Genomic DNA, 23,519 nt, shown 5'->3' with positions numbered 1-23,519 from the left:
CATTCAGAAATGCTGATGCATATTAATGTACTTTGATGTCATTTAATGAATAATAGATGTATTTGTTATTGCTATGCCACTCAAGCAGGGAAAACAACATCGGCCTGCAAGGAAATATGTCAGGAACCACTATTGGACAACCAAAAATTGATTATAAATATTTCCTCATGCTGTATAAAGACGCAGATGGTGTAGAAGTGGGGAGGGGAGCCAACAATTTTGTGTGGCCAAGTACACAGGACCTGGCACCAGAGCTATTTCCAGCCCGATTTGCTGAGGGGCACCCTGGCTCCACGTTGGTTTTGTGGGGCCTCGGGTAGGCCAACCTGTCTGCCACAGGGTGCCCACACCCATGGCCCCCAGCTAGGCAGGAGCTTTTATCTGAGCCCTAAAGCCTGGAGAGCCCTGAGGGAGCCTGAATCCCCCAGGGTCCTGCCCTTCAGCGGGTGGGTGGCCAGACGGCAGCCGCAGGCCGCTCAGACCTGCGAGGCAAAGCCCCGTGTCTCCATGTCATGAGGTGTGGTGCCTGCAGGCAGGCCTGGCCTTGCTATGGCCTGCTAAGCCTGATTTAAAACCTCCTCTTGTAGTTGGAAACTATTTCTTCTTCCTCCTTTTTTTTTTTCTGTAACCTGGTGAAAAACTGCTTTTATTCCTTCACAAACTCATTTTCTAAACAGTAACCAGCAAGGATTTATGGACCAGTGATTTTCACAGCACCCTCTCAGAGTCATGGTAGTTGTTATGCTGTATAAGCACATGCAGCGTACTTGAGAATAATTGCAAGAAAAGGACCCCAGATAATATTTTCTGTTCTCACACTAATCTCACATTTTTTAAATAATGGCTTCTCAGAAAGTTACTGAGAACTAAAAATCTAGAAAAAGAAATTTGTAGAATTATCTTTATTTTGAAGACATGGTAGTTATTCAAACATGACTTAGCTTTCTCACTTGCCAAATTTGTTTTTACAAGAACTTTACTGGTTATTTAATACCTTATGTGCAAATTTTTTCATGTGCTCATTGAATGATACATGATTCAAGTACAAATTTATATTAGGCAGAGTTGTACGGAAAAGAGAAAATGCTAAAACAACCAGAAAGGACTATAAGAAATCAGTTTTGCCCAGAAACTCTGTGCAGAAAGACCATTCTTTTTATTCAGTTCATCAAATTCTGGGGGGAACTCATGAAGATTATCTTACAAAGAGGCCAAGTGGAAAAAAGAAGCAATAGTTTTCCCATGTATCCTATGAGAAAAGTCAAAAAATTGTACAACTTTGACTATCCAAGCACTACCCTCATTTTCCTCTGACAAAAGGTTGTATTTAGAGATTTTTATTTAATGATAATACAAATATGGGAAAGAACATCCTGATCCTAATATCACAAGATATTAGGAAGAAGAGAGCCTAATTTTGATTTCATTTATCCTAGTGAGTATTGGATCATCTCTGGTTTTCCTCACCCTTACGTTTTTGGCCTCATAATTTTATTCATTGTTTTAAAATTCTCTTTGATTTGGCTTTCAAGGCAGGAATATGCTTAATAGAAGCAACATGACATTGCACTGGGGAGAACTGGCACAGCCATCTGAAGCCTTGCTTGCAAGCGCTCCTGCTTTCTGATCTCTCACAGAAGCATTTTGCGAAAATCCATTATTGTCGAGAGAAATGCATCAATAATGGAGGAAAAACAAAAGTTTAGAGTAAAAAGATGTTGTTTGCCACTATCAAGTAAGGGGGGAGATTAAATAAGAGATCATGTGTATGAAAGATTGAAAATGAGTCTAATCACTCAAATTTTTGAAGGAACAGGTATTCTTTTTTTTTTCCTCTGATGCTATTAGTCTATTTTATGGCTTAAACTGCTCTAAAAATGCTGACTTTCTCTGTGTAGTAGAACCAGATATTTCAGGAAAGTGAAATTGGGCAATTGCATAATAAAATTAATGTCTGCTTGCAATCACACATCCCATTGCTGTTCAAAGATCCTGTTCTCTCAGCAAACCTAGTGAATTTAGTAGAGCTCTTCGATAAACTTTTCTTTTCCTGATCAAACTTATTATATTTTCCCAACATTTGGTGGGTGAGACACTGTGTTGTATCCCATGATAAAGAGGGGGAAAAGACAGGGATATGGGAGAGCAGAGTAGGTGCAGCTCTAGTTTGCTTCTTCAGACGAATTCCTTCGAACGCAGCCTCTTTCTCTCTGAGGAACAGGTCACTTTGGTGGTGCAGCCCCAGCTCCTGGCTGAGGTACCGTCTCATGAAATTGGGTCAGGTTGAATTTTGCTCTGCTAGAATGAGACTCACCGTACCGATGGGACAAGAAGTTTTCAACTCTGTTAAAATTTTCAGTACAAAATCTATCTACGCTTGCAGATAGAGATAGGACAAGGGGGAAAGGTTTTAAACAAAAAGAGGAGAGATTTAGGTTAGATGTTAGAAAGAAATTCTTTACTCTGAGGGCAGTGAGGCACTGGAACAGATTGTCCAGAAGTTGTGGATTGTTTTGTTAATGGAAAAAAGGCAAAATACCAAATGTTTTTAACCTTTTTGAAAAAGAGATTGTTTATCACAAGATTATTTTTAGATGCAAAGTCTGTTTCTTTTTTTTTCTTTTTTTTTTTTTTCAGAAAACAGGTTTGAAATACTAATTGTGGTGGTTGTTGTCTGTGATCTTTGCCCAGGGAAACAGTGTTAGCAAAATCCTTTGAGAGGTTTCCAGTTCTCTGCCTCCAAGCTCATAACTCTGACTGAGACAGGAATTTTGGGGAAGTGATTATTTTCTTGGGGTTCTATTTTGGTGCAGCTGGTAGTGCAATAGGAGAATGCTTTGTACTGAGTATCAATTGTGAGGGGGGAGAGAGAGAATGAAGAATTCTGCACTTCTTTGAGATGATCAAGCTGTCATGTTGCCTCATACTCTTTGGGGAATGATTCCATAACTGCCTTCCCTGGAGCAAAAATGCCCTGTACAATACACAGGACTGCATTGCCCAGTTTTTCTTGAAGAATCATTGACTGAAATTCCCTGTAGCTGAAACAAATTTCCTCAAGTTATTCCTTCCTCTCATAGCTGTCCAGCTGCCTATGCCGAGAGGTGAGCTCATGGCAAGAACTACTCCTTTCTGAGCATCTATATGTGCCCAGAATATCCCGGTTGGCCAGCGTTTCAGAGAAGCCAGTGCTATTAGCTACAGTCACGTCTGTCTGACTCAATATGGAGATTTCCTAGTGTGGTAAATGGTGTCCGTATTTCTGAGGAGTTACCTAGAGCTACCTGTTGTGTGATTTCTCAGATCAGGTTTTGTGACGCCATCTGCCTTGCACTCAAAAAGATGCTTTCTGTTGATGCTGAGCCATTTGGAGGAATCCTGTATGCCCCCAAACAGTGGCCCCTCTCAGGTCTTTGCCTTGGTCCTTCCTGGATGTGCTTAGACTCTCACCATCCTGCAGTCATGCAGTTATTCATGCGGTTATGTGCCCACCACTGTTAAATAACAAGGATCTCTTCAGAACAGACATGGCTGTTGAGCAAACTGGCATATCGGCAACTCAGTATAAACAGATGTAACTTGCAAGGGAACAGAGAAAGAAGACATAGTAAGAAATAGTGTGTTGTTTTTTTTTAAAGGAATGAAGTAGTAGGTGAGGTAGTACAGATTTGCTATTGTTTTGCTTTGTTTGTGGGGTGGCTTGCCACGCTGCATTCTGTTAGGTTTACTTACAGCTAACTTACATTGTCAGTTAAGTGACCTCTCAACTGAGCCCTAGGTTTTAATGTAGGAGCATAAGGGGATTACAGGAATGAATTTTCAGGAGAAAAGCAAGCTGAAGACAGCCATTCTGATCCTTACACAAATAAGGAAACAAGACTTTGTTTATACAGAGCATCCCATTCTTAGCAAATCCAATAGATAAAATTTTGCTTAGAGTAGCAGTGTTATTTCCTCCTCTGCTATTAATTTTAAAAAGTGCTGTAGGCATTCATGTTTTGCAGATGCTTGCTTAAGCTGCAAATACATGTCCACAAGTAAATAAGAAAATGTTTAAGGCTGAAGTAACATTTTTCTTGCTGTGAGATGAAAAATCACTTGGAAAATTCTCCTGTGCTGCATCCAAAATATCAGCAAAGCATTTGTGTGCTTCATTGTCCCAAGGCAATGTTCTGAGCATGATGCCAACCACTGTTGATTTCTATTTCCCAAAGATTCCTTTAAAAAGTGTTTCAGTTTGAATCACCTGAAGCAGGCATAATTATTCCCTTTCTCTACATTCCCATGCTAATTCTCTGACAACTGTCCATATAAAAGCTTTATCTTTGGTTGGTGGGTAGTAGGGAGCGCAGAAAAGCATGGGTTCATGGAAAATGATATTTTTTTTTTTGCACGTGTGTGTTTTCTGTTGGTCTCTACCACTCACCTACCCACAGAGACCGTGGCCTATGCTACAGAGACCATACACCTGAGGAAGGGGTCCTTCAAGACCACTCCAGGCTGAGCTGGTTTAGGGAGTTAGAAGATCTGGGATTGCCCCTTTGTGATGTAAAATGTCAATAAAAAATGCACAAGCCTTGCCAAATCTTTCTCTGTCCCCTGCTTAGAAAGTGTTGACTCCACTCTCTCTATAGATGCCAAATTCATTTCTTTGAATTCTTGCGCTGGAGTCAGCTTCCAAATGGATCCTACAGCAGTTTCCTGTAGAGCCTGCTTCCAGTTGCCCAAGTCTTTGAAGTGCACTAGAAAGACTTTCCTGGACACAGGAAGATTAAAAGTTTCAAGCATAAGCTCTTCATTCACCTGAATAAGTAGCTTACAAAGCTGTGTTAGAGCTGTTTCTAGCAAACTTCATGTTGATATCTTTCAGCTATTACTACCCCGTAACACGTATCATGGCAATAACTGCAGGTATGGTAGGGAACTTTTTATAGTCTAATACTTGTAATATGGTAGGGTTATGTTTTCAGGACAGCCAGTAATGGAGGTAATGAATCTTTAGAAGTTACCTTCTGTCAGCTGAGACAAAGTAATGGACTGCCTGGGTGCTCTTAGCCCATATGAGAAAACCAAATAAGTCTAAACCAGTAAATCAGACTTTGTAAAAAAAATAAATATATAAAGAATTTTTAAAAAGCTCAACCTAGGCTGACTGCACCTGCATTTCCTTTACAGAGTCTTGCAAATTTAGTTTTAAACTGTAACTTCTGTGAATTTTAGCTAAGAAAATTCAATGAGGTTTTCTGTTACCAAGCTGCCCAATGATGTCACTGGAGCATATATAAATGGTCTTGAGAGCAGTGTATTTGTACACGCATTTTAATTTTGAATCCACGGGACAGGATTGCTATGATAGCAGTGGTGCTATCATGCACGCTTATTGTATATAAATGGGAAGATAATCCTTCCTATTTGGAAGCAAAGCATAGGCTGATAGGTTTCAGCTACTACATATACAACAAGTCCAGGTATTTGAAACAGAAGAAAATATCACGGATGTTTTAAAAGCTCTGTTTTTATTAATCTGACTGTAAACAGTATGCAGATCTCAGAGAGCAGCAGGTGAGGGAAGAGCTGAGCCAGGCATTTTATGGGAAGGAAGACCGCTGCTGGCGGGGTTTAACCCTGTGCAGCAGTCCAGTCTCTTCACCTGCCAGGAACTATTCCTTCCTATCTATGCCTGATCCCTCACTTGGGATGGCCAAAACAGTTATGAAGCCACACACCAAACTGGGTAGATCAGGGTATGGATCTGGGATAAAGCAAACCATATTTTTTTAGCTTAGTTTTAACCCAGATCTGTTCCCCAACCTGGTCACCAGCCCAGTTGTGACCATTTCATGCAGATGCAGAGAAGCACCTGTTGTAGGGTGGACTCTGGAGTGGGAGTGACTGCTATTTACACACCGAACTGCCCATGAAACCACAAGTCCTTCCCATGAGGCTGGAGAATAACAGAGGAGCATATTGCTTACAGGAATGAAAACTCAATATATAAATAGCGGCAGAGGGAGGAAAAAGGGAGCCTTGCCAGAGAGGGAAAGCATGAGAGAATTACAATGTCAATGACATTGTTTTGTGTAGATCTGAAGAAAATTGACTGTACTGTCTGCATCAGTGATCTCTCAGGTGCAAAGGACAAGAGGTAGCAAGAAGATCTGTGCCTGAAGTGATGAAGTCTTTCTCCTCACCTGTGCTGCTGGGGCCTTTTAAACCAAGTATGGTGTTCAAGTGCTTTGATGAGATTTCAGTGACTTTAAGTAAGGGGAGCAATTTGCCCTCCTACAACTGGGAGATGAGGCTGTACAGGTGCGAAGTGTCTGTTCTGTGCTTGGTATGTTTATACTTCAGTGCTAGCCAAAAAATAAAACATAAAAACCCTAGCAGACAGTTCAGGTGTTTTCTAATGTACAAGTGACTATTTGATTAAATATCACCTGAAAACATAACATCACCTTTGGAGCAAGATCCTAGCTGCGGGGCAATCAGAAGAAAACAGTTCTGTTGACTCAAATCACACCTCTTCATTCAGTTCAGCCTCTGTTGAATTTAATCTCACTTCCCTCACCTGCGGGCAGGGGTGGGAGCGGTGCCTGTAAGGTACTATTTCTGGAGTCCTACAGGAGCTCAAGGAAAAAAGTTCAGAGATGCCACATCTGCAGCTGAGTGTTAAAAACAGGAGAATAGAAAAGCTTTGAGTGTTGTTCCATAAGAAATTTGGTATATTCCTCCCATACTGTGGATAAGAGCTAGAAAAATCATGTTGCCTATGAGCTCCAGTGGTTTTCAAGTCCTTCTTAGCAGTGCTTTTAATGGGCAGCTGGTGGAAAGGACCAAGGATGAACCCTAAGGTTTACATTTTTGTTCATGTGTACACGTACACACTTAGATATAAAATGCCCCAGCTGTACGTTACTGACATTTAACCTCTTGCTGTTACAGACAATGAAGTTTCTGCATGGGTTGTGCTTCCTAACAGCTAGGCAGTGTCCTTTTAAACTGGTCACAGCATCCCCTTAGCTGCTGTTGAAATGGTTAGCTGCTTTCATCAGGAGATGCGTATTTCCAGGTGGGACCCATTCAGGTGGCACGTTACTTTTTTTCTTACAGATTTGCTTTTTTTCTTACAGATTAAAGATAATAAATGCCTTAGTACTAAATACTGTTTAAGCAAACCTTATGGAATATCTGCTGCTTTCATTTTCTTTCCAGATCTTGATTTATTGCCTTTTTTTTTTTGGTGCTGTTTCATTTAAAGATACTGCTTCATTTTTATGCACTTCCTATTTCTTACCAAAATATCAGTTTTATGAAGATTATATGAAATAAATGCTAGAAATAAAGACATATCCCTTTGCTGGCTTGCTCCAGCAGGCTACATTCTGAGAACCAAGGGTGTCTAAAGGGCAGCTGACATCAAGTCCCAGGCTGGGGAGCAAGGGTACAAAGCATTATTGAGGCACAGTATTTCTTCATAAGAAAAGTTATTCCATCTACTTAAATTCCATGTGTAACCAAAGTTTTTGTGGTTGCATTATGTTTTCATTCCTCTTTTAATATATTATTTCCTTTGTTTCCCACAATTTAAATCAAATGGCTATTAGAAAACACCAGGGTGACAGATAACTTCGTTGTCTGTAACAGCTGTTATAAATTTTTAATGCATGTGCAAGGACTTAGGCAAATAAAGCCACTGATGAGAGGCTGGCTATTTACAAAAGAGAGAACTGCTCACAAAGGTGAGTGTTTGCAAGGTCAGGATCTTTTTGTACTCCTTTTTCTGAAGAAAAAATATGAGCAGGATTTTTCAAATGTGAGTAGCTGTTGATTATTAAAATATTCTCAAGCTACCTTTATTAGAAGTCTGATATGTTCTGATCCAAAGTCCCTGGGAGTCTCCTCATTGCTGCCTGCTGATTTGGGATCAAGACCCAAACTAGAAGAATAGTGTAGGAAAACCCCTTTACAGGAGCAATTATGGGTTCATTTTGTTTTTCTACTTGCTCGAATGTGATTACCAACCTGTTCCCGTTCTTCAGCCAACTCTTAAAAGAAATTGCTACTTATGTATGGCAGCAGGAAAATGTTATGAAGTGAGAGCAGGTGTTTTCTGAACAGGAGAGTCTGCTTCTTTCCAGAAAATACCTATGTTGAATGTGAAGATGAGAATTGCAAATGCTGTAGTGGTGTGACAGAGTCTGAAAGGTGAGAGAATATAATACTAGTCATCTTCAAAGTGCTGATCAAATACAGCACGTGAGAAGAGAATGGAGAAGTTTTTTGGAATACTTTTGCAGCTGAACAGGAGCTGCATCAGTATGTGTTAATATTTCCTTTCCTGCTGCCTTTTGCTTACAACTCGCAAAATGCAATGATGATATAGTGAACTCAGTAGCAGAATGTGATGGGGAAAACAATATTTTCTGGTGGTTTGCAGATATAGGCATTAGAAAATACTTTACTTTCTTTCACTAGTAAACATTTCCACTGGCTGCAAGACATAATGACAGGGATGTAAAATGGTAAGAATAAAAACAAAAGAAAATGTTTTGTGAATTTGTGCTGCTAAATGTAGAGGTTGCCTGACTTTAAAGTTGTATGATTTTTATTTGAGGTGATGCTTTTGAAGCTGTGATCTTCTTGTGTGAGAATCTCTCATGTGCTTGTAGATGAACATTTTGAAGTATGAATCCTAAAATATTCCAGAAAATGGAAGACAAAAAGAATGCAGTGTTTATTTTTTTTCAGAGTTCAGTCTTTTTATTTTGGATTACCCAAGTTTCATGACTCTGAGTAGTTATGATTTGTCTTTGTTTGGACTTCTTATAATGGCAGATACTTTCCTGACAAGTTGTCAGTTTGGAATGATCTCCCTTCCCAACCTAGTTCCAGTTCTTCCTGAACTTCTCTGGAAATCTCACTGGAAATGGGTCACTTGGTAAACGTGTATATGCTCACCTTTGTTCTAACTCCATAGCACCTCTCCGTTACAGACACTTCCTTGTGTTATAGTCCTTGCCTTATGTTGATGTTCCACATTGATATAACATGTTCTTTTCCCTGATTTTCCCCGTTAAAAAAAAAAAGTCACAAAATGACTTGGGCAGAGCAACTGACAACACGCTCCATTTTTAGAGTGGAGGTAAAGGAATCAACACGGCAAAACTAAGTATGATAAATACTTAGTGCCTCCAAAGAAGGCAAAAAAAAAAGTTTCTATTATTATATCTCTTAGTTGCTCTCCTAGTTGGGTTATGCTCAGGCTGAGGGCTGAATTTTAAACTAGGCTGATGAAAATCCAGTATAGTTCTGCAACGTACAGTGTGACGTGGTTATTTGGTAAGAAGTTGTAAGCAGGTTGGCGATGTTGGCAGAGGCAACAGGAGCCTGAATATGAACACAGGAAAAAATAATACTGGATGGGTGATATCAGCTTACTTTGGACCAGTTTATAATACAGGCTAAAGGTATAAGGCAGCAAATTCTTCCGAAAATCATGAAATCAATCAGAAGGGGCAGGAGCAGAAAGGGGAAGAAAGGTTTTCCACCAGATAGTTTCTGTTTGCTTGAGGATGTGGTTCTTTATTGCCGTTGGCCCTGACTGAAAGTCTAAAGCATAACATTGAGAGAAAACCTGTGATTTATCATAAAATGAAATAAATTTTTTCTCTGTTTCTAGCAGAAGAAATGTGAGCATCTGTGTTTTCAGCAACCTTCTGTCTTGTTTCCTCATCTTTCCCTCTGAACAAAGTACTGACTGACACACTGGGAATATGATGTTCTTCCTGTCTAAGAATCTTTCCCTCGCTGGCTGCTGTGGATTCAGAGTATCTGTGGATAGGACCCCCAGAGACTTAGTCTTGCCAGGGCTAGGTGAAGTAGTTTTCAAATTTAAATGCCAAAATGATGCTGGGAAAGTGTACTTATCTCTGTGGCTATTGTTCAAGCAAACCCTTGTTCAGCTGACATGCTCTTTCCTTTCTATTTATGTTCAAAAGGGACGAAAAGATTGTTAAAGATTCCATGAACTAACTCCTAAAGATTCAAAACTGAGCATACAGCATTTAAGTTTCCTCCAGATGTTTCTGTGAAAATCAGATGTCTGATTTGCAGTCTGTCACTGATCATCTAGTTTATTAGGATATGCACTTTCACAGCCTTGTTTTAAAGTTCATTCTATTGAACTATCCTCCAAAAAGACAGATGCCAGAATACTTTCCTAAAGCTCTAGAGAACTTGTACAAGAGGTGGAGGAATCACGGACCAGTTCTTCTGTATCTTCTGAAGGTCAAACTGCCTTCTAGGTACGCTTTGAAGGTACTTTGCAAAATGTAGACCATGATCTTTCTACTTTTGGATGTATTTTGGATGCATATCTGTTCCTTTTGAACAGCACTTGGAAGAGGCAGGTACATTATTTTTGCTCCTGTTTAAAACGACAGCTCAGGCAGCAGTATTTAGGAGGTACTTGATCTTAGTCCTTTAATCCTCCTTGAACACTACTGCACTGCTGCTTTATGCACAGGAGCTTCTGGGGACTTGTGTGGGTGTGGAAAGTGCAGATAGTCCCCCTGGCAAGGAAAGTATTCTGAATTGTAACTATTGCAGACTATTAAACTACTGCCTTTTGTAAGAAGTGCTAGCAAGTAATACTTAGCATATTCATTTTGTTGTTGAAAATGGATTGTCTAAACATATATCTGAAAATCCCAATTAAATTCAATCTTGATGCTCACAGCAGATAAGTATAACAAAGATTCTAAGCCATTTGCTTTCATACATATGAATAAAATAATTATTATGCAGCATATCTAAGTAGTTAGGCACCATCAGAAAGTCTACCCTTGAATAACAGAAAGGGAAGAAAGTGTCCTTTCTTTTGTAGTCAGAAACAAAGTATTGACTGTATATGGCACGTTTTGGATTTCACTAGCTGTAAGACATTTTTCTTTATAAACATGACAGCTCTACTAAGCATGGTAGAAAAATTCACTGCTCTTGTTCAAAAATCCCTAAGTTTTTCTCTTTGAGAATGTGCTAAATGTCGTATCTTTTAATTTAACATTGTCTGCACCATTGGTTCCTGTTGCAACTGACTCATTTTCACTGTGCGTTGAAATTAAGGAGCGCGTTCATCTGCCTATGGTATATTCTTCATTCCAGCTTTGTACTGGAAGCTTTGTCTCTGGTGCTTAGATGTCAAGATGGTGCAGTCATATTTCATACTGTAAAGAATTGTCAGTGTTTCTACAAGTGAAAAAATGGTAGCAACATAGTAACATGAATTCAAGTACTCTAAACGTTAATTAAATTGGGTTGCAATTGATTACTGACAGTGTAAGTTAAAATTAGTAAACTTTTCTTTGTGTGCGCCTCTCTAAGGTTTCAGTGCAATAAAGTAAACTTGACTTATGAGGCAAGGCTCTCGCCAGGATAACTTAAAAGACAGGATGAAATAGCGAAAGCATTTGTTTACTAATATACTTATTCTAGACGGCTGAGGTATTAGATTACATGCTTAATGTTTTCCCATTTTAATTTTGACATGAACAATAATATCTGGGAAATAACTGTAAGTTTCCAGTTCAGGGAACACATTTTGATTAGGGACTCAGAATTGCATGAAGGCATAAAAACAACTATAATCTTTCTTTTCCTCTTGTGATTATTATTATGAATCCAGTATCTTTCCAACATCAACTCCTATTTGCATTTTCTTTCCTCCTAATTTGTATATTTTTTTTTCCTCGGAGAAAATCTTTTGAAAACAGTGACTTGTTAAATTACCAGGATTAGTTTACCTGAAAATGTCTGTTGATAATATCGTCAAAACTGCATGTTCTGCGTATATCCTGATTACAGGTAAAATCCCTGCTATTTCCTTATGATAGATAATCAACACTAGGTTTAAACATCTATTTTTGAACTATCTTATAATAAATCTTCATATGTTCCAAATTCCTTATTGGCTTAGCTAGATATCTGGATGAAGAAGACAGAGGTAGATGACACGCTGATCATGGACCTGCTACTGGAAAAAGAGCACAGATCATGGGTTAAGGTCCCGAATCATGAGCAGCTCTAACACCTACCAAATGTTTGCACACAGAAAGGAAATGGGAGAAGTCAAGATAGGAGAGAAAGGGAAGAGGTGAGCAGGTCAGAGTCAGACACAATTCACCTTCCTTGTAGATTTCTCCGTCTTCAAAGTTGTACAAATAGTGAAGAATATTTATCACTTATTAATGGTTCATTAACTTAATGATTACGAATCAATAGCACCATAAGTCACAAGGATTGTCTTAGGCAAAAGGAGAAAATTCTCGATGGCGTTGTCAGGGGAAATAGCAATTATTGGCACCCGTGTCCCTCTCTCTCAAGGAGTAAAGTGTTTAAGACATGCATGTTGCATATGAGTAGAAAAGCGGTAACTCAGAGCTGTAATTCCCGGGTATTAATTCCTCCAAGCCTTTAGCTGTGCCTGTTACTAAACATTACACATCTTTAGCAGCATTCCTGCAAAACCTCTGTTAGCAGAAACTGAGCTTCAGTTGTCTTATTTGTGAGAAGCATCCCTTCTGATAACATGACACACCAAATTTTGTGCAAAACTAAATTGACAAAGACATGCCAAGAAGGAATTTTTTTCTTCAAAATGTGGGCACTTCCTGTACATTTCCCAATAGTTTACAATAACTAAATGAGCTCCAACTTTTAGACAAAAACCGAGTCGTAGAACTAAAGACTGCTTTCATGAGTGCCCTTTTCAAGAGATCCATGATTATTTAATATTGACATTTGATTTGACTTAACAGCAAAAAAGAATACCTGACTTTTGGGCCTATATGTACTGCCCTCTGAAATAATACAGAATGCTTTACCTCAAGGAGTTAAATGTGCCTGAAGCCGAAAATGGCACTTATTCTCAAAACAGGCAGTTAGTCTAAACCAGAGTCTTGTAAGTCACTGAAAAAAGCTGTATTAAGAAACCAGATGAACATAGCTTAGTAATAGTCCCAAAATTAACAGAGTGAAAACTGCACAGTCAAATTTGATTTAAATGCTGTATGTTTTCTTCCAAAGGTCTGCAATTATTTCCCAAACTCTTGTTTTACAAACACTTTCAAGCTATGTAAAAACCTCTCTTCTAATAAACCAAACTTTAAAGCATGCCTTCTCTTTACTACACGTTACAAATAGAAAGCTGTGCTACTGCAGGGTACAGAAAAACATCATTTGAATCTGAAGAAACCCACAGCTATGCTATGGTAAAGTACTGCTTATAAACATTTATCTACAAAAAAAAAAAGGCATCTGCAGTTTCAAACCACACTGAAGTATTTACCTCAAACTAGAAGCTAGCTGCATCTGATGAAGTAAAATTAAAGTATTATTTTCATCAAGGCACTCATTCACATAGTTGCAGTCTCTGATTTTTCATTATTTGGTGACACAGTCTCTGTAAATCTAGCATAATAGTACAGAAAATAGTTTGCACCCAAGCACAGGAATCATGCTGTCTAGTTAAAGAGCACAGAAACACACGCCGACAATAAGTTATTAAGCAGCATCCCTGTTTAAATGCTGTCAAACATGACTATAGAAAAAAGCCACAAACCTAGCAGTACTACTTCGGCACAGGACCATACAGCAAGCACTCCCCTGCAATACACACACATGCACACAATGCAAAATTATTTGCTTAGTGTCACTGCACATCGGCTCGGTTCCTTCACTCGATTTAGAAACAACAGCAACAAAAACTGTGCGGCTCTGACACTGGTCCCGGACCAGAGGTTGTCTCTCTCACAGCAAAAGCTGCAAGGCTTCGGCTCCTTATTAACCTCGGGAACCAGTGCCTGCTGCAATCTCAGAGTCACTTACTGCATTGCTTTTCAGCGGAGCGAAAGTGGCTGCTCTTCCCAGCCACACATGGCTCTGCCAGCCGGAGGGGTTCTCTATTCAGCACGATTCAGCTCCACGGTCTCCGTGTGCGGAGGGTAATTGCCTCTGCTCCGTGCTGGGGTTTTCTGGCTGCAGTGACTGCTCACCCTACCCATTGCCTCTGGTGTATGCTAAGTAAGCAATCCCCTGGGTCTTCACAACGAAAGGATGAAGAGTCACAGCTCTCGAGAGCAGATAAGGTGTTCTGCCGAAAGCCACTGCTTCCAGGGCATTTTAAAGGCAAAGGGGCCGGGGATGCCTTCATCTCGTCTTGTAGTTGGTTATAGTGCAAGTTCTTCTATTCGGTAACTTGCAGTTGAATTCGCAGCTGAGCGCTATTTTTACGTTTCAGAGAGATTTGAATTTCTGTTACAAATTCAAGCTAATGCATTTTTCAATGTTGAGGAATGAACTCTTTCAGCTGAACTTAATCTTCTGTTTTTCAGAAGTAGAAGTGAAAGGGGGGCAGGGGGTGTCCCAGCTCTGAAATGGAGCTTACCGGCCGTGCTTACAGAAAGGATACAGTCAGAAAGTAGCTCCCTAAAAGCTTCATGGAATAACGTTCCAGATTTAACGCACCCCAAGAGCTGTTCTACTCACCCTTGTCAGTTGTCTGTAGGGTGTCTGTCAGGGGGAAAATGTAGGGACTGGCCCTACAGCGTGCTGATGTGGCAGAAATAATGAACAGTAATAATAAAGAGGCAGAAAGAAGAAGAGCTGCAGCAGGAAATTCCTCTTCAGAGATCCTAAGGTAATACATTTGGCCATTGGGGAAACTACGGGGGAATTGTACTCACTTTCCTCATATCCAGCTCGAGGGAGATGTATGGATGGGCAGTTTTGTGAGGCCGCTCTGCTGCCCACTCCAACCCTGACCTTCAGAGGGACTCTCAGGAGAAAAGACCCATTTCGGTGCTGTGCTTGCTTGTTACCCGGGCCTCCTGTGACCTGCTGGTGCTAATTGTGCCTAACCATGTGTGGCGAATTTGTGAAAAGAAACACATAACAGCCCTGGAGGTAAAAATGTGATGCTTTTTCCACCTAGGTGCCCTAATATATAACACGGCAATCATTAATTAAGATTTCCTAAGATGAGACATTGTGTAAGATGTTGATTTAATCATCCCACTAAGACTCTTGGGCAGGGGGGATTTTGTGTACATAATAAACTTTATAGGAAGATTAACTGGACCCTTTAGGAAAAGGGCAGGCAAGGACAGGCATCTGGAAAGCGCATGTCACATTTTTTTCCTACAGAAAGTGTTTTATTAGCTGGACTTCATTTTTTTTTCTTCTGGAGTTACTGTATTAATGCAACTTTCTATGATACCCCTCAGCATCATTAGTGCTGTTGGTATTATTTTCAGGGCAGTACATTTCTGCTTGTAAAAATGCCAAAGATGCTCAGTCTTTCTAGCCCACAGATGTTGCTGGAAGGCTGGTGGTTTGCACTTTCACAAAAATAACATCTTGGAGGAGAGGGGAAACCTACACACAGTATATTGGCGTCAGCATCAGTGGGTTTCTACAAAACTCCTATAACAGAAAAAGTGACCTTTTTTTTTTTCCTCTTGCGATCATAGCTGTGTTCAGCACATCAAATTTGTTGAGTCATAGAAAATAGGAACCAACAAAGGTGCCTTGAATATTAAGTTTATTGTACATAGTATTTATGCACTGGGTGCTTCTGCTTTAACTCTTAAAATGCAGAGAAGAAACAGTCTGTGTCCCAAGCAGTTACGCAGTCAAAATTAGACAAAATTATTCAGACCTGTAACAAACAGGATTGCCAGATGATAGCCTTGTTGCAAGAAGATCAGGAAAACCTGACTGGGTTTGTGAGCTGCAGCATTGGTAACAGAAATAATTAACTCATCGTCAGGGCTCTCAGTTTTCATAAGACCCTATAGAAAGACCCTCAATTTCTCCTCTTTATTTCTCTCTCACCCTTTTGGAGCATATTCATCCTTCCAGTAAGTCCATTTACTTCCCTTGGTTGGGGGATAAGTTATAATGAATTTCTTTGAAGTTGGAGTTGGACAAAAAGAATTGAGTCAGCACAGTAATTAGGAGTGAACCTTTTTAACATTCCAGTAGACACCAGAACTGGCCATGGGTAGATAAGTGGTTATTCTAACAGGCATAATAATCTCATGCTATGGAGCTGTGGTGAGGGCAGAAGGAAGGATTATAGATTTCACTGGATCATTTTCTTCTGGTTTTCTGGGCTTCTTGCCTCAGCTCAATAACACAGCAAGCTCTGCTGTGCTAACACATCACTTTACTTTCTGTTAGTAGCAGTATTTTAAACCCTGAAAACAAAAAGAATCAAGCAACTGATTTACTGGGGAGAGGCACAAAGGACAGCGTTTACCATCTTTAGGAGACGTTTTAAATCTAAAAGCATGGTTGCCTGCTTTCCCCCCACCCTCCTCCCAGTTAAAAAAAAAAAAAAAAAAAGAAAAAAAAAGTTGTAAAATAACTATTATATTTAAAGAACAGAACAATAAATACCCTGGAAGTGCATGGCTGTCAGTTTGTTGTTGAACAGGAAAGTACCAGCACCTAAGAAGCAGTGTTGCACAAGATGATTTAACTAAAAAGCTTTTCCAAGCCAGCTGGAGAGTATATTATATTTGCAAACTGCAATAAAAGAGAATTGAATTTTAACCTTCCTGCTAGGGAAACATAAAAGGTTTATAATTGACTCTGGCTATCTAATGGTGAAGAGAGCCAGATAGTGCAGAGTGCCTGTCTATGAGGAAAGTAAACTAGTTCACGTATGGATTTATTTATTGTACACATCACTCTCTCTCTCTCTCTGAATATATATATCTCATAAATATATCAAGATTTATATAGTAGCAACATAGTTGTGTCAAAAACAGACTCCATAAGCTTAAAAGAATTTGGGAGCAGACTGGATATCCCTTTATTCAATTCCTCACTGTGACAGTACAGGGCACGCTTATTGTGGCTGCATTTAATGGCCCTACCAATAGTTGGAGGTAACTTGCGCTAGGTATTGTAGAGTAGAGAGAAGGTCATGGCCAGAACTGCGGGCAGCTGAGCCTGATGCCAGTGTTCGCAGGAAGGTCATCTTGTCCCTCCCATTTCAGATAGGGAATAGAAAAATGGGGAGGAAGAGACTGAGCAAAGCCTGTTCAAGTCACTTTCAACCTTCAGAGAATGAGGCTCTTCTGTGCCTTCTTCCAAACAGTAAAGCAAAACATCATCCGTTTTCCTTATTTAAGTAAATGATGCATATCCAATTTGAAATTTTCTCTCTGTTCGTTATCTTTCATTTGGCTTGGCAATCAGCTGCTAACTGTGACCCACAGAAACGGAGCACTCCAAAAAGGACTTCCTTACTACACGTCATCTTGTGATAGTAACTAAGGGAAAATCAGCATCCTGTTGTGTCCCAGAAGAAAAGGGGTTATAAAAAAAATAGATATTTGCATATTAAGAGTGAGGGCATTAATACTTTGTTTGATGTGTGAGATCAGATTTGCATACAAGCTAATGAAACAGTTATCGTAGTTAAACTGTGTTTAAACGTGTGGGGTGCACACCCATGCATAACTATAATGCTGATAATCAGTTTGCTATTATTCTGAAATAGTTTAAACTGAATGAAGGACGCCTTAATTTTCAACAATAGTGTATAACTACAAGCTAAACAGGAATGCAATTTTTAGGAATCTGCTTTAAGTATGCAGCTTTAGTATTTTCAGATGAATTTTCTAGAATAGGTCTCCATAGGAAGTCCCTGTAAAAGTGAATGCGCAGGAGTCATTGCTATCCCATCTAGAAGGACGTTCTCAAGTCTTTCTCAAATTGATTTCATCCTGTTCCATTGGAGATACTACAGCTTGTGGAGATGAGCAAAGGGAACCGAGTACTCCATCACTGAAGAATCGTATTTGAATTAGGGACGTGCTTTCTAATTTCATGGGGAAATTAACTGTGGGGATCATTATCTTAATTAGCTTATATTTTTTTCTTAAATTAGCAGATTGTGTAGTGTACTATATTCTGTTTCTGCTTTTTTCTTTTGTTCTCTCAGTGCTGATACTCTTATTGACTTGCTACAAAATATATATATATATATATTGAGTCTACAAATTTTCATCCAGAACATTTTCTTTGTAAAGCCCTGAGTTCAGCTTTTACTTTACTTTTTCACTCTTCACGAATAATCATCTCTCTCAAGTCAAGAATGAGGGGGAAATCTTCCTGGAAAAATCCAGGTATGTCCCCAGTAAAACTGAGACAGAGATCATGGAACTTGAATTGTGTCTAGCTTAAAACTTTTCAGACCATTTTACAAAAATTTTAGTTCCTGTGACCAAAAATATATTTGGCACTTCGCAGGTGACGAAAAGGCAGCACTAGTCCTCATGAGCCTTTAGTTTGGCAAAGGCATGCGTTGAGAGGATGTACGGCGGAGATGTGGGAAGCTATGGTTTTATATTTCAGCATGGGAGAAAGAAAAGCACAGAGCGTTACTGAGGAAAGAAGATGATGTGAACAGAAAGGTATGCAGACAGCCCTGATTGTCTATGAGATCAGAGAATGTCTTTTCTCCAAACACATTTTGGATTTGGATCTCGCTGTTTGTTTTCTGGGGGGAAGTGGTTGACTTCAAGCTCTGAAGGCTTATGTGTTCAGTCTGAAGGTATTTTTGACTTGAGGACCAGAGCTAGTCATAGCCTGAATGATAATTTAAGTAGAGTTGTTTGGATTTTGGCAGCATGGGGATAAGAACTTGAGGTGGTCAAGTTCAACAAGAGATAGGAGCTACTTGGAGGTCAGAAGAAGAACAGAGGAGAGTGGCATTTGAGAACAGTGTTTTAACTGCACCTTGGATTGGCTGAAGGAAGAAGGAAAGTGACACGTGGAGGCTGTGAACAAACCATGGCCACGGCTATCATATACTACACACATACCATCACATACTCTTTCCAGCCTGGACAGATTATGGGATGAAGCTAGACCAAGTGTCCCATCCCTTACTGGGCTTCTGTTACAGTTATTTATTGCACGGTAGTGGGAGATAATAAAGTTCATTTCCCATATGAATAGAGTTAATTTTACCCATCAGGTTTCCTTCGGTATGGAAAATTCAGAAGTATAAGACAATTTATTTTTATGTAGCCAGTTCCCAAAAGCCTCCAAGGGAACAAAAATGGAATGATCTTTCCTGAGAAATATTTCTTTCTCTTTCTCCTGTGTCTTTGGGAAAATGTACAATCTGATGAGCTCCTTATCTGTGCATCGTTACTCTTATTCTCTTCAGAGTTGATGTCGAACACTCAAAAGTCTGGGTCAAAAGAAGTGCAATAGCAGAGAAAGCAATCTGGCTGCAAATGCAGCCAGAAGAAAGACAAATGCAGTGCTGCTGCGCTCGTGCTGTCCCATTAGCGTTCTTCTGACCTAATCTAGAGCAGCAGGAATGAGAGAGGATTCAGTTCTGAGGGTCCATAATTTTCTTCAAGGCTGGCTGGCACTGGTAGTGGTGGTTTCATGCAAGCAATTTGTTAAAGAATCTAGTATCAAATGATAAAAAGGAACACCTGCAAGTTATCTTAGCAGCTCAGTCTTTCTCCTCAAAAGAATTGGATTGCTCCTTTTGATATCACAGGGCTGAGAGCATTGAGCAGAAAGCTAAGTGAGCACTCACGAAAGCAAATAGATCTTGCTGCTTTGCAGAAACTGATGTTCTCAGTTTTTTAGCGGAAGTGAGACTGAATGACTGTGGTTCGTTTTGTGGTTGCTCTGGGAAGGTTGGTGAGCCCAGGATTTACTTCAAGTAACAGTGAGGGGAAAGAGTCTTCCGTTCGTTTCAGCTGGCCTCTAAGGGCAGCCACAGACTACTATAACTTGTTGCAACACACGAATTTTGGCTTATTAGCTAATGTCTGGATACATTAATTGGTTAATATTGGGTGCAAATCTGTTTATAATGCTTTATGTTAAGCAGCACCTAAAATATATATATTAATATGTCTAGAAAACAAAACTTAAGAAACAATTATAAGAAGTTAGACTTTCTTAAGATATGGAGAAAATCTCAAACCAAAAATAGGTCATTACAGGATGATCATAAGACTTGTGGGTAGTAGGATCATACATTACCCCAGGGTCCCTTCAAAAACTTGTCCATGTGTGTATCCCTTGGAACAGTATGCAGGTAAAAAATGCATAATATGTGGAATGTGTAAGTCATAGATTGAGGAATAACAGCTATGAGCGAGCTCATTCATCTGTGCATAATTTTCAGATTATGTTGCTGTTACTCAGTATCACAAGATGTTTCTGACTGCGAGAACCAAAAAGAAAATATGGACTTGGAACATGAATTAGTTCGTCATGCCAAGTGGAAGGTTTTTCTTCTGGAGGTCAAATCACGTCTTTCTGCCATATATGCGTTGGGGTTTCTGTGCAAGAAGCAGGCATCTTGCTGTAGTTCAGAGGATTGCATGAAAAGTGTCTTAAAAGAACATAAACCTTCCAGTCTTTGCCATTGTCAAAAGGAATAGATACAGGCTGTTGGGTTGAAGAGTAGTCTGAATGCATTTCCAAACATGAACTAAAAGTAAAGCTGTTGTTCTGTTTAGCTTAGCATAAGGAAAGGTAGAAAAGATGATAGTTTGGAGATGAGTTAAGGAAAGGTTAGAAATGTCTGAGGGAAGATATGATTCTCTTTTGTACAAAGACAACTTCATATTGTATGAGTAGTGACGGAAATAGGAAATTAGTCATGTTAACTGATGTCTATTGGAAAATATCCTTCTTCTGTCTCCATTCAAACTTACTTTCAAAAACGAATTATTTTCAGTGAGAAAATAGCATGGTTTTTACATGCCTTGCCTTTAGCAGGAACAGGAGAAGGAAGTTCCACCTGCACACGGTTTCCTGCTGAGGTTTTGATTTGTGCTTAGAAGCAAACCACTGTATAAATGATAACCAGGCCTCAAGTCCCCAGATTTCCTTTGCTGTTGTAAAACGCATAACTGCGATTCAAATGGAAAAAATCATACACCCCAAACTCATGGGTTGTTTTGCAATGCACTGCAATGGGGCTGATGCTCCTCTGGAAGTGAGCTTAAGCTAGGAACTGGCCTTTGGTTAGTGAGCCAGTAGGTGATGGGCTTTGGGAGGTTCACGTATCTTTTGCTGTCGCAGTGCTTTTCTTTCACTAGAGCATTTTTTGGCTGTATCAAAAGCAGCACTTATATGTCACGTTTTTTTCATTAGACAAAGTTATTTGCCAGGCTTATCCTCTGTGATTTCCAATGGGTGCTGTAAAACAGCATGCCAAGCCCAATTTAGACAAGAACGATTATCTCTGAGGTTTTCTATCTGATGTGCTTGGTAAGATGGTATTTAAATTGCACCTGTGGGCTGATTATCCAGCCACACCACAAACCTCACTATGGTCCTGAGATCAAGCTGCATAAATAAGACTTTTATTCTGCTTTTGTATCTGCTATATATTGGTCTGTGCTGTAAGTGGGTTCTTGATTCGGTACAAATGAGCAGCTCTGATGAGAAAGGTAGTTGTAAAGGTTAAGAGCAGAGATGTCTGTATCTTGATTTACCTACTACCTGTAGCTCCTAATAAAACATTATAGTCCCAAAAATTAACACGCGGGGAGGGAAAGACTGCATTCAGATGGGGAGTTTTCTGAGATACAACAGTGCGTTAGGATTTCATTCATTGCACTGCCATAGCAAAAGGTGCAAGATAAGTTTCAGTTACTAGTTCCAATAAAATCAGCTCAGTTTGGAGAGAAAATAAATCAACCTCAGGCACAACTAACAACAATTCCACCTGAGACCTCCATTTCTTTATGATGAAACCGTCAGACATTCTAAGCAGATCATGAACACAATTTTTCTGTAAACAAAGAAGTGTTCATTACAATATCCACCATCTGATCTTCTCTGCCCCATATATATTAGCAATGAAAATAAAATGCCTTTCCTTGAAAGACAAAATATAAAATAAAAGCAACAGAATTTCATTTTTCATTTTCCAAAGAGAAGGACCTGGTTATACCACATGCATGTTTATTCTGCTGCAAGCATCTTTTTAAATCACAATATCTCAATTTCTCAGCTGTTTAAGAAAAAAGCTTTGCTCCAGTAAAGTTGAGCTCAATTATAAAACTTTATTACAGCAAACAAAACTCTTAGCTCCCTAGAGAAAAATAACATTAAGAATGACGAGTTGTTTGTTGTTTTATGACCAAGTGTCTGTGAAAGGTCCAGTGCTGAACTAATTTCTCTTAATTTTTTCTCATATGAGGATTATTTTTCCTTTACTAAAATAGTTTTTAAATCTCTGCCACAAATTGAAAGCCCAGAAAAAAAATCCCTCTAGACCTCAGCCTTGTTATTGTAATATAATGGGGTTTAGGGTTTTGAGCTTTCAATATTTTTAGTAACTTGCAACTTCTTTTCTCATTTTAAAAAATAAATGAGGTATGCTATTTATTTAACACTGCTAGACATTTTAGTATAATGAAAAAGCAGAAAAAAATCTAGATAAGAGTCCTGTCTCAGTAGAGTGTGAGCTTGTTCATGACGGAGTAACCATACCAGTGTGACTGATGGAAATCTTCATGGGAATCCCTTTGCAGACTTTCTTATTCATGGCTCAGATAAGAAGGGAGGTTGTCCTGTCCACTTATAAGAAGCCTTACACATGGATAACAACTCTTACTTCTTTTCGCTACTCAGACCGTGCTGATGGATGCTTTCCTTTCTTGCTAAGGAGAAGATCGTGACTTCCTACAAGGAGTCCCCTTGTCTAGGAGAATCTGAAGACTAGGATAGACTTCTCAAGGCCACCCCACAATCTGTTTCCACATCCTACTCCAAGAGCAGCTCAACAGAAAGCCTCCAAAGTTCGGAAAAGGACTTTTTTCCTGCCATAGTGTCAGTGCACAGATACGGTCCATGATGCAATGGAAGCTATTCCTGATGTGCTACGTTCCCATCTCTCTCTTTCCTATCTTCCTCTCTCAAGATAGTGCAGCTTGTGAAATGCACAAGGCTTAAAACCATGCCGGTGCCAGGAGGCTGGAGGACCCAGCTGGGGGACTGCACGGGGGCAGGAGGTGAGCAAGCCCTGGCAGCTGGCTGAGGCAAGAGCCACACTTCATTTCTTCTAGCACAGCTCCTGCCAGGCACCCTGCACCGCTGTGCTCACACGTTCACACTGTCTCTCGCACTCACCCACTCACTCTTCAGTGGATTAACTTGACATTCTTCTTGGAAAGAATGTGTTCTTCAGAAGCTCATGACTGCAATACGTGTCTATTTATAAATACCACCAAGTTGAATAGCTTTCCTGCATTGCAAAGGAACATTTCCTAATTCTGCAGTGAGATAGTGCATTTTATAGAACAGTTGGATGTTTTGTCTGGGTGGATTTGGCAATGGCTCCAACAGTTTCTTATAAAGTACCATAAAAATCCTGCATTTGCTATTCCAGCTGTTTCAGTTCTACCTTGGTGCTGAATTAGGAGAAAACGGTTGTGATTGGCACTGAGTGAAAAGAG

General features: G+C 39.6%; 1 protein-coding gene across 2 annotated transcripts in view; it reads right to left on the bottom strand.

The window, feature by feature from the left end:
- Positions 1 to 14,164, bottom strand: part of CTXND1 (cortexin domain containing 1) — a 36,786-nt gene extending 22,622 nt beyond the window's left edge. The window contains exon 1 of one of the 2 annotated variants that reach the window (XM_080607973.1): positions 13,885 to 14,164. The gene's annotated coding sequence lies outside the window, so the exon portion shown is untranslated. The remainder of the gene's footprint in view (positions 1 to 13,884) is intronic. The other variant, XM_080607972.1, reaches the window with a different exon arrangement.
- Between the last annotated feature and the right edge of the window lie 9,355 nt (positions 14,165 to 23,519).

This window comes from Anser brachyrhynchus (genome assembly GCF_964034855.1).
Source record: "Anser brachyrhynchus genome assembly, chromosome: 11".
Classification (NCBI taxonomy): domain Eukaryota; kingdom Metazoa; phylum Chordata; class Aves; order Anseriformes; family Anatidae; genus Anser; species Anser brachyrhynchus.
This window is presented reverse-complemented; position numbering and strand designations above follow the sequence as displayed.